Genomic DNA, 19,597 nt, shown 5'->3' on the forward strand with positions numbered 1-19,597 from the left:
CTAATGCTCACAATTAAACAATTAATTGCACCTCGACTTATTGCAGCTCATAATACCGGTGAAGGATAACATGATTTCAGCTATTTATTTTTGTTATTCGTTATTTTTAAAATTATATTTCTGTGTCTTCGACTGACTATGCACTGAAATAAGAATGACTTACAAATACAGTAAAATCCCAAAATTAGGTACCGATGTGTATCCAGGACTATTTCTTTTGAAAAGAGATTATTCCATTAGTACACTGCAGCATGAAATCGAACAGTGGCACATACAGTCCATGATATGATTAGAAAAGAATGCATAGGCCACTCAAATTTAATACCATCGGAATCACAAAGGAATGAAAAGTTATCCGGGAAGAACTGAGAGGAAGGCTGGCAGGAGGAAATTGGCGCAAGTAAGCGGATGCGGTGTCAGACTCATCTGTGTCCTGTGGTTTTCACACACTCTTTCAAGGTCCTCAGGAACCTCCCAATTAGTTTCCGAACTTTCCCCTCGTTCAATACGAGCGAGTTTAAGCGAGAATTATTAAAATCTCATGAAGGTCTTCAGAACGACCAGAACTTATTCAAGGTTAATCTGCTCAAATCACTAATGCAGGATACTATCATTGTTCGAAGTACACGGAACGACAGTAAAAGACAGACTGCTGCATCGCATATCCGTTTGGCTCTTGTATTCTGTATTCAAAGTTGCGAAATCGAATCCCGATCAGTCGGATGATATTTAAGAGTGCTTAAAATGGAGACCAGTGTCAATAAGACTACTGGTGCAGGCGTATTGAAATGGCAAATGAGATGGCGTATGGCTTTTAGTGCCGGGAGTGTCCGAGGACAAGTTCGGCTTGCCAGGTGCAGGTCTTTAGATTTGACGTCAGTAGGCGACCTACGCGTCGTGACGGGGATGAAATGATGATGAAGACGACACATTCACCCAGTCCACGTGTCAGCGAAATTAACCAATGATGGTTAAAATTCCCGACCCTGTCGGGAATTGAACCCGGGAACCCTGTGACCAAAGGCCAGCACGCTAACTTCTTTTCAGAGCAAAACACTATCATTCTAGTGACTTAAAATGTATAGCAGCTGGATGAATATTAAATACATAGCATTGTTATCGTTAGTAACTGAAGTCAGTAGAGAAATATTCCAGAAAAAAAGCCGGATTGGGTAGCTCAGATAGTAGAGCACTGATCTTCTGAGCCGAAGTTGGTGGGATCGATTCCGGCTCAGTTCCGTGGTATTTGAAAGTGTTCAAACACTCTACTCACGTATCGTGTTCCGTAAACCGTAAAAGTAGTTAGTGGAGAGTAGAATTATCATCATCATCATCATCTGTTTACCCTCCAGGTTCGGTTTTTCCCGCGGACTTAGCGAGGGATCCCACCTCTACCGCCTCAAGGGCAGTGTCCTGGAGCTTCAGACTCTTGGTCTGGGGATACAACTGGGGAGTATGACCAGTACCTCGCCCAGGCGGCCTCACCTGCTATGCTGAACAGGGGCCTTGTGGAGGGATGGGAAGATTGGAAGGGATAGGCAAGCGGCCGTGGCCTTATGTTAGGTACCATCCCGGCATTCGCCTGGAGGAGAAGTGGGAAACCACGGAAAACCACTTCCAGGATGGCGGAGGTGGGAATCGAACCCACCTCTACTCAGTTGACCTCCCGAGGCTTAGTGGACCTCGTTCCAGCCCTCGTACCACTTTTCAAATTTCGTGGCAGAGCCGGGAATCGAACCCGGACCCCGGGGGTGGCAGCTAATCACGCTAACCACTACACCACAGAGGCGGACCGGAGAGTAGAATCAATAATATTATTATCATTCTTGCTGGAGAGATGTTTTCAAAAGACTATCTTTACCCTAAACTTGACTTTTATTGACAGTTTTGTTATTTCCATAAAATGATGATCTCCGAGAAGTTTTCTCTGTGGACGAAATACATAATAGCTTAAGGAAGTGCTTGCACAAGGAAGTTGGTGTTGGCTATATCATCCTACTGATAAGTTCTCCTTCTCGAGTTCATCTAGTATATTAATGCCAGGGAGTCACTTAGAACAAACACAGTTCTTATGAATTAAACCACTTAACTAGTTACACTGACTTCAATGCATTCTACATAGAAATTAAATCTAATGGATTAAGTCGTTGTTGTGCAAGTGTTAGTGAGGCCGTCATAATGCAATTAGTTAATACCTCCGTAGTTTAACGGTTAGCACTGTGAGCTGCCGTTCCTGGAGACCAGGGGTCGATTCCCAGTACTGCCAGAAATTTTAGATTGGCAAGAGACTGGTGTGTGTTTAAAATAGCATATGAAACTCACCTACATTGGGGGTGTGTCTGAAAAGATATGCATCACCTCAGGATTATGTAGTTAACTTTAACTTGTTACGTCGTAACTGTAGGATGCTTAGACATTATTTCGTCCGAAGTTGATACTTTCAATGGGGGCAGCCTGACTGGGATACAAGAGGCTTGCTTGTTCACCCAGGACATCATGGGTGTCAATCCGTCAGAAATCCGGAACATTTAGAAACGAGATTTGTTCTTGCGGAGATTGGGGCGTGATTAGCTCAGTAGCTTAGCTGCTGGCTTTCTATCCGGAATGCTGAGGTTCAAATTCCAGTTGATACTGGGTGGAGGTTTTCATCTCAAAAATCACGTGGCGTCGGGAAGGGTATCCGGCTTTAAACTCCCAGCCAAAATCAGAATCGGCCTGGATGGCTCCATTGACCCCAGAAATTACTGGGTACTTCAGATACATACCTACTCCGCAGAAGAAAGGGTGGTCTATCTGGTCCGCTGTAGAGCTTTTATTTTGATACATGACACGGCTACACGCAACAACGTAAAGTCGGATAAGTTGCCAAATATTGCTGGGGGTGCAGACTTACCGGAAACTGAGTTTGTTAAAACGCCCAGCGAGGGCTGTTTGCAGTGCTCAAGGTGCAAACCGTTCTAGCGTCTAAATGCTCAATCTAGAGTTCCAGTTTCTATGCCATCTGATAGAGTAATACTGTTACATTGAAACTGCGACGCAGGCAGCTTAAATGTCATTACATGAAATTGTCAGCAACACAGTAACTGAGGCCAAAAAATTATTATTATTATTATTATTATTATTATTATTATTGTTATTATTATTATTATTATTATTATTATTATTATTATTATTGTTATTATTATTATTTTTATTATTATTATTATTATTATCTATACATATATATAAAACGCTAACGTGTGTGTTTCACAAAACTAAAGCTCTTTAACCAGAGGGAGTTAAAATGTGCGGTTTGTACCGAAATCTTCCAAATCGTCTCAATAGTACAGGAAAAATCGTACATTTCTTGAAAAGTTACGGAAATGTATTAATTAATTCATACGGTCACCCAGTTCGTTTTGCCATCATTACCATGCAAACCACGAAAATAATGTGCACTCTACTTTTTACTGTACGTATTCACGGCGTTGCCTAGGTCACAGAGCCTGTCCTTACCATTACCGGTAACCATCTTTTAAGACGGGCACTGTGCTTTTCCTGCATGGCGTTACCAAGGAAACTTCCGCTGGCGCTGCCTTTATTGAACGTTAATTTTATCGGTTTTCGTACATAAAAACCGATATTTTGTAACAGCCTTAGCTGAGAGTTGCATTGTTTTTTTATTTTTTTTACTTTTTTTATTTAAAATAGATATTTTCTTGTAAAATGTGGTTCGTTCCATGCCTGTCTAGCAATAGTAAAATCAGTTTTACAAATTCGTCCACTGGTTGTAACATATCCAGTTATGGTTTATTTTTCTTAATAAAACGATCTAATGTAGGACCAACAGGTTTAACTGTAGGCCTAGATATCGTTTTGAATAAGAGAACTTATCCTGAATGCTACAAGAATAGTCACTGACTAAAATGCAATTACTTCAACACACCTATTCCCTCCCTTCCACACTGGTGGATATGTGGTTTTGCGGTTGCTTTTTGAGTTAGCCGGCATGAGAATTTCAAAATAATAATGTTGCCACGAAGAAGTTCCCGTGGTATACGAAAATGGCCTATTGAGTGAAGGGATACACGCTTCTTATTATTCAGGTACCCGATTACCCGAAATTATCCGAACGCACTAGGCAATGCTCGGATAATCCAGTATCCGAATATCACCAGACCTAGTTCAAACAGCACACAACTCTTCGCCCGCAACCGGATGACCATGCTTGTTGCAAGACTTGCTGCGAGTGGATCGCTGAACAAATGAATATCACTTAACATTGTTATTTAATGTCATAAATGTATGTGAGTAGTTTTTGTTCTGTTTTGATTTACCAGGTTCCATCTCCAAGGTCACCCTGTTTAATCCGTTGGATTTTTATGACCCACTTTGCGCGATGAAATGTGTGCAACATTGCCCGCAAACGAGGCAGACGCGGCAATCCAACATACTGCTGAGTATGAATCTGAAACAATCGGTACATGGGATGGGTTTTTAACTCACAATTCAACACCAAGGGATTTGTGGATCAGTAGTAGGGTACCGGCACCCGGATCCCAAGGTCGCGAGTTGTAACCCGGAAGAAGTTGTCAGTTTTTTAAAGGCAAAAAAGTAGTTCATCCGATACTCACGATCAGTATCTTACAACGTCGACATGTAAAATATCTCTGGTGATTCATTTGGTATTTACCCAAGAAAATTAAAACTTGGCCATGAATCACCCTATAGAGTACCAGTTTCTATGCCATCTGATAGAGTAATACTGCACACTGAAACTGATACACAGGCAGTCTAAATGTCATTACATGAAATTGTCAGCAACACAGTAACTAAGGCCATAAATTATTATTATTATTATTATTATTATTATTATTATTATTATTATTATTATTATTATTATTTATACATATAAAACGCTAGCGTGTATTTTTCACAAAACTAAAGCTCTTAAACCAAAGGGAGTTAAAATGTGCGGTTTGTACAAAAATCTTCCAAATCGTCTCAATAGTGCAGGAAAAATCGTACATTTCTTGAAAAGTCAACGGAACAGTATTTATTTATTAATTAATAGGTCACCCACTTCGTTTTGCCATCATTACCATGAAAACCATGGAAACCGTTAACCATTATTTTAAGACTGACAACGTGCTTTTCCATGCATGGCGTTACCTAGGAAACTTCTGCTGGCGCTGCTTTTATTGACCGCAGGTGCTGTCTATAAGACTGAAAGTCATGGTTTATCTCAAGCAAACAAATTCGTATAGTTTAGAATTTGACCGCTGGCGCTGCGTATAAGACGAGATCGCATCATGCGAGTTTTGTATCTTGCAGTGAATGGCCGCGCTGAGCAGTACAATGTAGATTGCTGTAAAGTCGTTGGTCTTGTTTCCTTTTAATTGTGCTAATATAGGAATTAAATTTATTATGAGAGAGAAGACCGTTTAGAGACTAAAAGGGCAAACTAGTCTTTGCGGAGTCATAGGCAAACTTCCCTGGAACGAAACGATTATCTCAAGATTGTGAAAGACATAATGTCCCAAAGAGATAGAGAAACGTCTGTTGATAGAGAACAGCGTATGCTCAGAGATCGCACCATGCATGCACAATAATATCATAATGTGATTAGAATACATAATTCTAATAATTGTTTAATTATGGTAGAATCGTAACTCATTGCTGAACATTCTAACTGGATAGAGAAGAGGCGGTACGTTATCCAACTGAATTTTTAAATTCTTTGATTCCTCCTGGAACTTATCTCCACAAACTGATTTTACAGGTAGGTTCCCCTATATTATTGCTCCGCAACCTAAACACACCAAAATTATGCAATGGTACAAGACTGCTAAGCAAATCGCTAAAAAAAAACCTACTCTACTGAGTATGGAGACGGTGAAACTGTTTTGATCCCCCGAATACCAATGATAACCACTGACCTACCACTTTAGTTTAAAAGGCTCCGGTTCCTAGTATGTTTTAGTATGACCATTAATAAAGCACAGGGCCAAACTCTAAACATTTGAGCGTTGAATATTTTTCTCATGGTAAATTATGTGGCCCTCTCACGTGTTACTTCCAAAGAAAATGTATTTGGATTGGTCCCAGATAGTCACGTAATATACCGGATATACTTACTATGTAAGGTCTCCCGTGCGAAGCAGTGGGGCAGTGGTGGCCAAGCGTAGAGCTTAAGCACAGAGCTTACTACTTTATTCCATTTAGCGTGGAGATTATGGAAGGTGGACACTTTAACCATCCACTCCTCATCGCCTGTTACTTTAATTAATGCATTTAATAGTGTTCTTATAAAAGAGGCAACTTGGTGGAGATAAGTTGCGTGTGAAGGTAATACATATTAAAAACCCATGCCATTTACAAAGGGTCATGAATGGAATCAACATAAAAATCCTATGAATGTCATGGTCTTTGGAAAAAATGGATGTAAAAATTAACAGAGAAGTTTACTATTGGGCTCCTTGGTCCTCGTTAAAGCCAACATTGAAGATCGGGGCAGTGGTCGAGTTAGGAATAAATTACCGCTGATATGCTAGCATCAGTAGTGTAGCCAGGATCGCCCGATGGGACGGGGGGAGGGGTTATAGTTACAAAATGATGGTAGAACACAATGGAGGTACATGAATGACACGTCATTAAAAGTCACTTATATAAGTGAATTACAGATATATTGGTTCTACAGTATTATTATGTCTCTGAATATTTATTTAATTTATTGTCAGTTTCTGCTTATTTTCTTTGTGTAAACATTCCACGGGAGGAGGGGTCTAACTCCCAGTAAAAAAAAAAAAAAAACATCTCGCACCCCGCTTCGCCTCTGGCTAGCATACACCGCTGTTTGGACAAAATGGTTAAGATAGTTTTTATTTTTAGGAACATAGTTTCATTCTCCTTTTCAACCACTTCCATCGCACAGGAACACGTACAGTCTCTGAAAAAGTCATTGAGTGCATGGCATCATCTACATGTAAGTCTCTTCCTGGCACGAACTACCTCGCTTGGTTTGCATGTTCCTACATGATCGAATAAACCGAGGGCTGCACATTATTATTATCATATATCTAGTGGGTGCGGACTGCACAGTGAACGAGTCTCCACCTGACTGCATCATTCATATAATATTTGTATTTCTGGTACATCTTATCCAATAGTATAATAGTGTCGGTAGATCAAGGGTGAGGATAATCGTCAAGTTCCGAATATCTTAGCTTCGATCGCAGATGAGAAGTTTCAGTTGTAGATAAATGCTGAACTAGCACGCTATACCCGTCAACACAACAAACTCCGTGGTTTGTTTTAGTGTTCACTCCTGGGGCAGAAAACCAGAATGCGATGTCTGATTATTTAAGCCTATGTCAATTATACAGTGGTTAGACAGTCCAGGCGTGTCCAGTTTTTATTGAAGGGCATTATTACCTCTAATAATGATCACTATTTTGATTAATTGTTCCTAAGATACAGTTTAAATCTCGATCGCAATACTACACCTATTTGGAAAATATATTCCATTTCAAACGTTTCCAATGATTAATTAGTTTAAGATTGTGCTTTGAATTCATAGCAGTGTCAAAATGAAGGATAAAAGCCTGAGACTGAAACAGTCTGAATGTGATGGTTCATATGACAAAGAGTGATGGAATGTGAAATATTCGTGGGAATGTATGCTCATTTGTGCTTCCTGAACGCAGTTTTGTTTTGAAGTGATGATGACAGGTGGTGCACTGAAGAATATTGTTGGCATTGTAGGTGTATATAGATCCGTCGCTTTCGCCTAATCTTCATGATGATGATTACCTATTGTTTAAAGGGACCTAACATCTAGGTCATCGATTCCTACCTATTCTTCATTTCATCCCATTTGTTATCCAGTATCCAGTATTAATTATGCGACACCACATGAAATGATCACCAGCCAAACACTCGAAATCAACACTACGCTTCAGGACATCTCTGAACCGAAGTTTCTGTCCATCAACCTTTCTTCTCTCGTCCTGTAATCCACCGTACAAGATATTTTAGGTAGCTCGTGGTCTTGCAACCAGATAACATGTCCCGTCCACTGTAATTGATTATTTTGTGAGCACTTTCTCAATATCTAATAAGTTCGCCCTTCGAAGTCCATCAATATTTCTGACGTAATCATTCCATTTCATGCGCAGGATTGATCTAAAACAGTTCAAGTGGATACTGTCTAACATCTTAATATGCCGTCGATAGGGACATAAGCATCAGAAGAATATAGAACAGCCTTTGTGAGTAACTGCTGGTCATGGGACGAGAAAACGCGCCGGCTAAGCTTCTCGAAAGAAGCTTCTGCTGCTGGGCTGATTCGGCAGTTCATTTCAACGTCCAACTGTTAAAATGCTAACCAAATACTTTAATTTCTCCAAGGGCGTAGCCAATGGGGGGGGGGGGTACTGGGGGGTACTGGGGGGTACTGGGGGGTTAGAACCATCTCCAAGGAAATTTTTCAAAAAATAATAAACAGAAACAAAGCAAAGCAAAGTCATCTCCGTACAGGCCATAAAGGCTCTTGGAGGGGTGGAAGGTAAAGGCTTCCACTATCCGTAACCTCGGCACTTGATGGGGTAGAGTGGTTAGCCCTACGCCCGGCCGCCTTAGTCCCTGGGAATTAATCTGGTACTCATTTCTTGTGCAGCCTGAGTGAATCTCAGGGCCATGTGCACCTCCGGAAGTGGAAATCTCGTTTCTTAAATTTTACGACTTCCTGACGGGGATTCGAACCCACGTCCTTCCGGGAGAACCGAGCACGCTCTTACGCCTCGGCCAGGCAGCCCCTAATAAATAAACAGAAACTGTCAATACACAATAAACATTCACAGACATAATTATTGTAGAACCAACAGATCTGTTGAACCTATTTTCTAAGAAGCCTCGAAAGTTGGATTTTAGATTGTAAACTGAACGCACCTGTTGACCATGATCGTATTGTTCTTGTTCTGTATTTTAATGTAAGATTTTTTAAGTGTACTGCAGTTTAAATATCAACATAATTCACTTGTACCACTGTCCTTATATAGACAAGTCTTGCATGTGCCCACCACACACGCACTAGCACCTTCCTTGTGTTCCATCATCAAACTATACCCCCCCCCCCCCCCCACCGGCTGATCCTGGCTACGGTACTGCATTTACAGTTAGCTTCTACTAAAGACAAAATCATCTCCCTATATGCAATGAAGGATAGTGAGGGAGTTGAACGTAAAGGCTTCCGCTGTTCGTAACCGTTGGAGTAATCACATAATGATTACAGAGCTCTTCATATGCTTATGGGGATATTTAGGGGTTGAGTAAGAATATAAAGGTGAAGGAGGAGAAGGCATTGAAGTTACTAGTAAGGACCCATTAAGGTGTGGTTCCAGTGAATGGGACCCCTCAACAAGATTATTTGATTCGAGTACTGGAGAAGATGCAAAGGGAAGCAGCACTATTTTGTTGTTGTTGGTGATTTCCGATAGGGTGTAGTGTTACGAAAATATTGCAAACTTTAGGCTGGGAAGACTTGGGAGTAAGGAGACGAGGTGTTCGAGTAAGTGGTATGTTCGGAGCTGTCAGTGGACAGATGGCGAACATTGGTACACGAATAAGCTTGTGTGGAGGTTTTAAAGGTACATCATACAACGGAGAAAAAGTTGGAATTCAAGAGGACATATTGGGGCAAATTTTTGTTTACAGGAAGAGGATTAGGGATTAGAATAATTTACCAAGAGAGATAAATTTCCAACTTTTTTTGGAACTAATTTTACCGAGCTCGATAGCTGCAGTAGCTTAAGTGCGGCCAGTATCCAGTAATCGGGAGATCGTGGGTTCGAGCCCCACTGTCGGCAGCCCTGAAGATGGTTTTCCGTGGTTTCCCATTTTCACACCAGGCAAATGCCGGGGCTGTACCTTAATTAAGGCCACGGCCGCATCCTTCCACTTCCTAGGCATTTCCCATCCCATCGTCGCCATAAGACCTATCAGTGTCGGTGCGACGTAAAGCAAATAGAAAAAGAAAAAAAAAGCAAAAACAAAACTAATTTAAGAAAGACTTGGTAAGCAACTTAGAGGAAATCTGCCATCCGCCCATGCAGATCAGTCGTGATTTATTTATTTATTTATTTATTTATTTATTTATTTATTTATTTATTTATTTATTTATTTATTTATTTATTTATTTATTTATTTATTTATTTATTTATTGACTGAGTAATAAGCACGGTAGTGAGATAGGATGGTTAGCTCTATGCCCGGCCCCTGTTGCCACCAGGAATTGGTTACGGTACGTGCCGGAAGCGACCATGCCGGATGCGACCACGGTAAAATCGTGCCGCTAGCGACCAAGTGGATTAAGCATCGTGCCGTATGCGACCGGTCAATCAATCTATCTATCACCACTTACTGCATTTAGGACAGTCGCGCAAGTGACAGATGGCCTATCAATCGTTTGTCTTTCCTTAAATCATTTCAGAGAATTTGGAAATTTATGGTAAATTATCCCAATCCCTAACTCTTGCTCCTATAAATGAATATTTGCCCCAATATGTTCGCTTGAATTCTAACTTTATCTTCATATTGTGATCGTTCCTACTTTTTTTAAAGCACCACTAGTAAAGTTAACTCCTGTCCTCATCCTGTGGGGGTGAAGCTCTTTTCAGGCACACCCCCAATGGAGATGAGCTACATGTACCATTTTAACCACATACCAGCCCTCCTGCCATTCTTAAGTTTATGGATTCGAACCGGGCCGCCGACACGGCAGCTAATAGTACTAATCGTTACGTTACGGAGGCGGTATAAACTCTTGTCCTAGTCCCTAAATAAGGAAAAGCTAAGGTACGTATGAGTTCGAAGTATGAAAGTCACGGGGTTGGACAGGATGTAGAGTGGTCATTTCTGGTACAAAAATACGCGGTTTACTGATTCCCTGGCACTACCGGGAATCGAACCGAGCTTTTCAACGTTACGTTACGCTTCGGAGACGGACAAAGCACCACTCAAACTTATTCATACCGAGCTCGCTAGCTGCAGTCGCTTAAGTGCGGCCAGAATCCAGTATTCGGGAGCCACGACCAATTCCTTCCGACTCCTAGCTCTTTCGTGACCCATCATCTCCATAAGACCTGGCTGTGTCGGTGCGACGTAAAGCAACTTGTAAAAAAATCTATTTGTCTACTAATGTTATTAATTCGGTGCATAATTAAATGTCCACGGGTTCCGATTATAGCAGTTCGCTGTTTGAACATAAAAAAGAACGATTTCATTCCCTACACGGTAAGCAGAGCTATACATTTTTGGTCTATTTTCTGTTTTCTGGCTCTGATTTAGCGTACCTTATCTTGGGTGATAACCTAGCTCATTAAATGAAAATTTGGTTGTCAACATTGGTCGCATCCGGCACGGTAATAGTTTATGCGGTAGCATCTGGCACGACACCCAAGGAATCAACCTCTTGCTCATTTGTGGCATAGACTGAATAAACACGAAGTCTCTCGAGAATTGCAAGACACTTCTAAAAATTGGCTTCTCGCTGACATTAAAAGCACACGATGTTATATAGACCTATTTCATGAAGGCAAAAGCAAAGCCATCTCCGTTACAGGCCATGAAGACCCTTGGAGGTGTGGAAAATAAAAGTTCCCACAATCCGTGATTAGTTCGATGCCCGACCGCTTTTCCCCACAGGAATGAATCTGATACTTATTTTTAGTGTAGGCTAACTGAACCTCAAGGTCATGTTCCTCTCATGAAGTGGAATCTTCTTTACTAGATGTTTCGACTTCCTGATGGGGAATCAAACGCACGTCCTTCTGAGTGAACCCATTTTTTTTTTTTTTTGCTAGTGGCTTACATCGCACCGACACAGACAGGTCTTATGGCGACGATGGGATAGGAAAGGCCTAGGAATGGGAAGGAAGCGGCCATGACCTTAATTAAGGTACAGCCCCAGCATTTGCCAGGTGTGAAAATGGGAAACCACGGAAAACCATCTTCAGGGCTGCCGACAGTGGGGCTCGAACCCACTACCTCCCAAATGCAAGCTCACAGCTGAGCGCCCCTAACCGCACGGCCAACTCTCCCGCTTCTGAGTGAACCAAATACACCTTTACAACCTCAGCTAGGCAGACCCTACTTCTCCGAGGTACTTGATTAACATTCTATACAAAAATTGAGTAAATAATAATCTGAGGATGAAAATAATAATGTCGTGTGGCCTCCGGAGAGGCCTAGTGCAGGCTTTCGACTTGACGCCGTATAGGCGACCTGCGCGTCTGTGAGGATGGGGTCCGATCTAACATGAGATATCTAATGCTGAAAACGTCACAAACACCCAGCCCCCGAGCCATAGGAATTAACTAATGAAAGTTAAAATCCCTATCCCGACGCAGAATCGAACCCGAGACCCCTTGAACCAAAGGCCAGCACGCTAACCATTTAGCCATGGAGCCGGACATCTGAGGATGGTTTGTGTCGGTAGAATTTTTTTTAAAATAATAGCATAGCCGGCCCCATTTCAAGGGTTCATACACTCAATCAATCAATCAATCAATCAATCAATCAATCAATCAATCAATCAATCAATTAATCAATCAATCAATCAGTCACTACAGATCTGCATTTAGGACAGTCGCCCAGGTGGCAGATTCCCTGTCTGTTGTTTTCCTACCCTTTCCTTAAATGATTGCAAAGAAATTGGAAATTTATTGAACATCCCTTACTCCCCTTCCTATAAACGAATATTTGCCCCACTTCGTCCTCTTGAATTCCAGCTTTATCTTCATATCGTGATCTTTCCTGCTTTTAAAGACACCACTCAAACTTATTCATCTACTAATGTCATTCCATGCCACCTCTCCACTAACAGCTCGGAACATACCACTTAGTCGAGCAGCTCGTCTCCTTTCTCCCAAATGTTCCCAGGGAGATGTGTGGGATGACAGAAGATCCTGTGATACGAACTCATCGTCTTAACCAGAAGCGTAGCCAGGATCGGCTGATGGGTGTGTGTGTGTGGGGGGGGGGGGAGAGATTATAGTTACAAAATGATGACAGAACACAATGAGGGTGCGTGTGTGGTGCGCGAATGGATGGCTTGTCATTATGAGGACACTGACAAGTGAATTATGATGATATTCAGACTGCAGTACACTACAAAGTCTTACATTAAAATACAGAACAAGAACAACACGAACGAGGTCAACATTTTTATAGCGAATGGTAGGTTCAGTTTACGATCTAAAATCCAACTTCCATGGGGGTGGGTCTAAACCTCCCAGTAACTACTGGCTACGCCCTGCCCTTAACACATTTACTGTTCCACCTGCTTCGGTCTAGCCTTCATATATTTTTACTTCGATGACATTAGCGTTCTTCTTACTTACTTACTCCATCAAAAATGCCAGTAGACTGCACGTTTCATATCGGACAACCGTAAATGGAATCATGGCATTCCGCTTTAAATATGGTCTTGTAACATGGATAATACGTGTACTGTAGTTTAAGAACCACTGTGCTATACCATTACAATTCAGGCTGACAGTCCGGTATAATGGGTGTGCTGTGTGGGTGGGATAATTTAATCCGGTAATTTGATGGCCCGTCACATTGGCGACAGTGCTTCCCGCACGTCACTAGTGGCACGCAACTGAAGTGTGAATTTACAGAGCCTTCATCTCTTTCCGGTCTTCCCTTATCCGATTCTACAGTAGCCATTTGGTCCATCCCGCTGTATACCAACTAATTGTTTTAATATTGCTCCTTGCATCTGATTTTTTAGAAATTACATTAGCATAACAGCGCAATCACATGCCAATTGAAGCTCCATACTATTGATTAATTTTTCCAGATAAAAACTTTCTTCACATTATCCCACGTATTTCTGGGGTCAGTGGAGCCATCCGGGCTCATTTTTTTATTTTGGCCAGGGGTTTAAGACTGGATGCCCTTCCTGACGCTGCGTGAATTTTCGGGTGAAAATTCCAACCCGGCATCGACCGGTATTCGAACCTCAACTGGGAACTCAACTGTTAAGCCACTATGGTAATTCACTCCTCTCCCTGCACTTACAGATATTAATTTGTCATAATTATGAAGGAGCGCCTCATAGTGGAATAAAAAAGTTTAGCAAAGTCATTTCTCTGTAAGAATGTCTATCTGATTGGTTGAATGATCAGCGTAGTGGCCTTCGGTTCAGAGGGCGCCGGGTTCGATTCTCAACTGGATCAGGAATTTTAATTGTATATGGTTAATTCATCTGGTTCGGGGACTGGGTGTTTACCTTTTCTACAATACACTCCTCTTCATGCACACACAGCACACTACCAGCCACTATAGAAACATGCATTAGTGAATACATCCCTAAACGTAGGGTTGTCCGGCTCCATGGCGTGCTGGCCTTTGGCCACAGGGGTCCCGGGTTCGATTCCCGGCAGGCTCGGGAATTTTAACCGTAGTTGGTTAATTTCGCTGGCACAGGGGCTGGGTGTACGTGTCGTCTTCATCCTCATTTCATCCTCATCACGACACGCAGGTCACCTGCGGGAGTCAAATCAAGACCTGCATCTGGTGAGCCGAACTTGTCCTCGGACACTCCCGGCACTAAAATCCATTCGACATTTCATTCAACGTAGGGTTGACGTCAGGAAGGGCATCCGGCCTTAACATTCGTAAAAGGTCAGGAGGAAGAAAGAAAGAAAGAAGACTTGTGTGTGAGAATGAAAAACTAAGGAAACGTTACTGATCAGCACCTGTGTGGTGAAAATCGCAAATTACTCAAAATGGTATATGCACTCATAATTTCTAATTAAGATGAAAATATATTTTATACTCATGCATGAGTTTGCTCTTTATACTTCCAGTCATATTGTAATATCTCACTCTTGGCTGATTTCCCTATTTATTTTGTAATCTAGCAATGCGTGTCTAACATAGAAATGTGTTCTTTCAGTCGATGCTAGCTCAAAGCCTGAGAGAACTTGTTAGTTACTGTACTAATGTTCAATTCGAACAAAAAAAAAAAAAAAAAAAAATCCTACTTCCTCCAATTGAAAGATATCCAACTACAATTTCGTATGACTATTTCAAAGCTGGGGCAACACTTGTAAACATATAACCTCTTACTGGGGTGAGCGGCGTCTACCATGTAAGGAAAAATGCGTACTGGTATGGAGAAGAGTAGTGTTGAGTGTGGTGAGTTACAAGAATATTCGGACAGCACAAACAGTCAGTCCCAGAGCCAGAGGAATTAATTAGACTGGCTAAAATTCCCAGTCCAAGGTGGTAGGCCTACTCTTTTTCTTACATACGTGGCCATTTTTAAAGACCCTGTAAACACCTTTAAAGCACACCAGCTCATCTTTAATTCTTTAACTGGACACTCTCACATCAGCCTTGTTTCTCAAAATTAACTTCTTTTAAAATTCAAAATGCTCCATGCAATCCAGTTTTAACCTGACTAACTTCAAACTGTGGTATTCATCTTTAAAATAGTTGAAACTTTCAGAATTTGAGTTAACGCTTGGGAAAAATCAACTTCTTTTTAAGATGTGTTACAACTTCTTTCTTAATCTGTTTGCCCTCCATGGTTGGTTTTTGCCCCGGACTCGGCGAGGAATCCCTCCTCTACCGCCTCAAGGGCAGTGTCCTGGAGAGTGAGACTTTAGGTCGGGGGATACAACTAGGAAGGAGAACAAGTAATTCGCCCAGGCGGCCTCACCTGATATTCTGAACAGCGGCGTTGGAGGTTAGGGAAGATTGGAAGGGATAGATAAGGAAGAGGGAAGGAAGCGGCCGTGGCCTTAAGTTAGGTACCATACGGCAATTGCCTGGAGGAGAAGTGAGACACCATGGGAAACCACTTCGAGAATGGCTGACGTGGGAATCGAACCCTCCTCTATTCAGTTGACCTCACGAGGCTGAGTGGACTCCGTTCCAACCCTCGTACCACATTTTAAATTTCGTGGCAGAGCCGGGAATCGAATCCGGACCTTCGGGGATGGCAGCTAATCACGCTAATCACTACACCACAGAGGCGGTCAATAACAAACGTAATACTACAAAATATTCCTTTTCTTGACCTTCCTAACAACAAAGTTTCAAACCAGAAAATACAAAATAAATTAAAAACAATATTGATGTGCCTGGATCATTTAAAAAAATACAACTTCTTTCCGAGGAAAATTGATATGGTTCCGAACTACTCGCTCAATTTAATCCATTTTTTTTAATTAGACCACTTTAACTTTCTCGCCGTATTTGGTGTACATCAGGGTAAAATTTTCAAAGAATTAATTAAGATCCTCCCCTATGTTGAACTCATGTTGTGTGGTCGATCACGTCATGTATGGCTAAAACATTGTTTCCTGAATATTCCTTCGAATCCAGCACAGCGTAACGATGGGATTGCACGCGCACATTGCATCTCCATGCTTAACCGGAACACTTCCTCTTGTGCAGATTTGACGAGCACGTAATGGAGTTGCTATTAAAACCCCAGGAACGATCTTCCTGTTCCTGATCGTGTTCGGAACAAGGAACAAGGTACATCCCTATTTGGTGATGCTATTATCGCGATCATTGCTGTAGAGTAGAAACATGTCTGCAGTACGCAAGCTCACGCACCGGATGTAGCATTACGAAACGTCAGCGGATGTCTGCCACCGTCTCTTGTTTTCTAACGTAATTATAGCCGCATCAAGGAGTAAACAGCTGCCCGATTGCTCACCAAATCACGTATTGTAAGTGGTTTCCCGGCGGTAATGTTTGTTTGTACCATTAATAAATAATTATCACTTCTATTACGTAGGAATAAATGCTATATAATTATTTTATTGAAGTTGCCATGGACCAAGATACTACATTACGTGATTTTTAGGTGAGACTTCTACCCTGTAGTTATAGGGATTAAAACCACGATGGTCAGGACAGGAAGCCGACAGTCGAATCACTGTGATAATCATGCCTCACCAATAATAATAATAATAATAATAATAATAATAATAAGCCGGCACGGTGGTGAAGGGGTAGCATGCCTGCCTCTTACCCGGAGGCCCCGGGTTCGATTCCCGGCCAGGTCAGGGATTTTTACCTGGACCTGAGGGCTGGTTCGAGGTCCACTCAGCTACGTGATTAGAATTGAGGAGCTATCTGACGGTGAGATGGCGGCCCCGGTCTCGAAAGCCAAGAATAACGGCCGAGAGGATTCGTCGTGCTGACCACACGACCCCTCGTAATCTGCAGGCTTTCGGGCTGAGCAGCGGTCGCTTGGTAGGCCGAGGCCCTTCAAGGGCTGTAGTGCCATGGGGTTTGGTTTTAATAATAATAATAATAATAATAATAATAATAATAATAATAAAAATAAAATAGACACTGACAGACACGAAGTCTAAGGTTAAATTTATGGGAGAAATCTCAGATCCTTTTAAAATCGAAACGAGAGTAAGACAAGGAGATGCACACTCTCCTTATAAGTCTTAAACTGCGTCCTTGAAAAAGTGATTCAAAAACTGCGCAAACAGAAGTTATTCCTCAAAATTCACCAACCAGTTAGTTGCTTTAGGTAGATGGAAACCAGCGATTGATTGTCTAGCATTTGCATACGACCTAGCGATCTTAATTCGAGACATTTCAACAGCCTAAAATCACACTGAACTCCTGAAAGAAACAGCCGAAAAGGTCGCCATCCAGATATCTTTTGAAAATACAGAATACATGGCCAGCAACAAACAACCACCGCTACTCATGGAGACAAAACATAGCAAAATTACGTTAGCATCACAATTTAAATGTCTTGGTGTAAGAATTTAGGAAAATAGCCCTGACGAATTGTTGTAACACATGCAGGTCTGTGGTCTGGATTTCGCTTATTATGAAATGTGTCACGCATTAAAACATAGTCCGTCGCCGTACTTTAGTCAGGGTCTTGGCACTGCTGTGCACTGTGCTATCGCGGCCTTCCCGGCTACCAGACCATTCCGCACAAAGTCGTGGGACCAGCGACACAATCTGGTTTCTAAATCTCAGATCCTGGGACGTCAGGAAGGGCATGGTCTTTAAGGTACATTTGCCTGCCGTGAAAATAGAAAATCACGGAAAACCATATTCAGGGCTGCCGATAGTGGGGTTCAAAACCACCATCTCCCGAATGCAAGTTGACAGCTGCGTGACCCAAACTACCCAGTCACTCGCTCGGTGCACCTTTATTCTTTTACATCGTATTTTATGTTTTATCACTGATGTTTTGTTGTAAAAATGTGCACACCGGCATAGTTTGTAAAACTGAATACGATAGTTTAAAACATTATTATTATTATTATTATTATTATTATTATTATTATTATTATTATTATTATTATTATTATTATTATTATTATTATTATTATTATTATAGTGCAATAAGCCCCACCACCGCTCTTAGTTCAAAATACCTCGGTGCGAAGTGATATGCGGACATGCAATAACGGGGAAAATGCACTCATGCCTCATTCATGTTTATATTCATCTCAGTGATATAGATCCGCAACACTTAGTGAGGACCGAAATGAATTATGTCCATTAATAATAATGAGCAAATCTAATCTTATTCTCGACTGTCGTTATGTCATTAATGAACTGCTATAATACGAGTATAATTAGCTTATATCTTCGTTTTTACTTAAAGTAATTCATATTTACAATACCGTATTTATAAGGTTTGACACTAATTGAAGCAATGCAATGAAATGGCGTACGGCTTTTTTTAGTACCGGGAGTGTAGAGCACAAGTTCGACTCGCCAGATGCAGGTCTTTTGATTTGACGTCCGTAGGTAACCTCAAAGTCGTGATGACGATGAAATGATGATGCAGACGACACATACGCTCAGCCCCCGTGCCAGCGGAATTAACACATTATGGTTACAATTCCCTAGCCTGCCGGGAATTGAACCCAAGACCCCTGTGCTTAAAGGCCAGCATGCTAGCGATTTAGCCGTGGAGTCAGACAACTAAAGCAGCAGAAGCAACAAAATATACGTAGTTGGTCAAAATAAAAGAATGAGTGCATGGAATTTTATACTCCTCGTATTAAATATTTTATCAGACTTAATTTTAACTATTATCAAAATATAATTCGCCACCTAAGTAGATATAAACCATGTGGATATCCACAATAAACGTTGTATCTATAGGTTAAATTATTTCTGACAAAAGTTCCTGCGGGGTACTTAAGCATTACCACGCGTTCGTTTTATGTTTTATCACTAATGTTTTGTTGTAAAAATGTGCACACCGGCATAGTTTGTAAAGCTGAATACGATAGTTTAAAAAAATATACTTTCTTTTTCTTAAGCGAATATATACAGGTCTCTCATATAAACCAAATACAGTAGGGACAATACGCGACACTTACGGATTTAGCCTTGTTAAAATGGGAGACAATTCGACGGTGGCGCTCCTAGTGACTTGACCTGAAAAGTCGCGCAAAATTCAAATATCAATGGAAATGCATATACTAAAATGGATAAATAAATTACGTCTAGAAATAAAGTATTATTGAGATATTAACTTCGAAGTTACTAAAGCAATTCTGGATAAATGAATGAAGAATTATTTAAAAGGTTATTA

At 41.3% G+C, this 19,597-nt stretch overlaps 1 protein-coding gene across 5 annotated transcripts in view; it reads left to right on the forward strand.

Moving 5' to 3' along the window:
• Positions 1-19,597, forward strand: part of LOC136858356 (uncharacterized) — a 562,168-nt gene that overhangs the window by 409,247 nt on the left and 133,324 nt on the right. The gene's annotated exons all lie outside the window — the stretch shown is intronic.

The sequence above is a fragment of the Anabrus simplex genome, chromosome 1, assembly GCF_040414725.1.
Source record: "Anabrus simplex isolate iqAnaSimp1 chromosome 1, ASM4041472v1, whole genome shotgun sequence".
NCBI classification, from domain to species: Eukaryota; Metazoa; Arthropoda; class Insecta; order Orthoptera; family Tettigoniidae; genus Anabrus; species Anabrus simplex.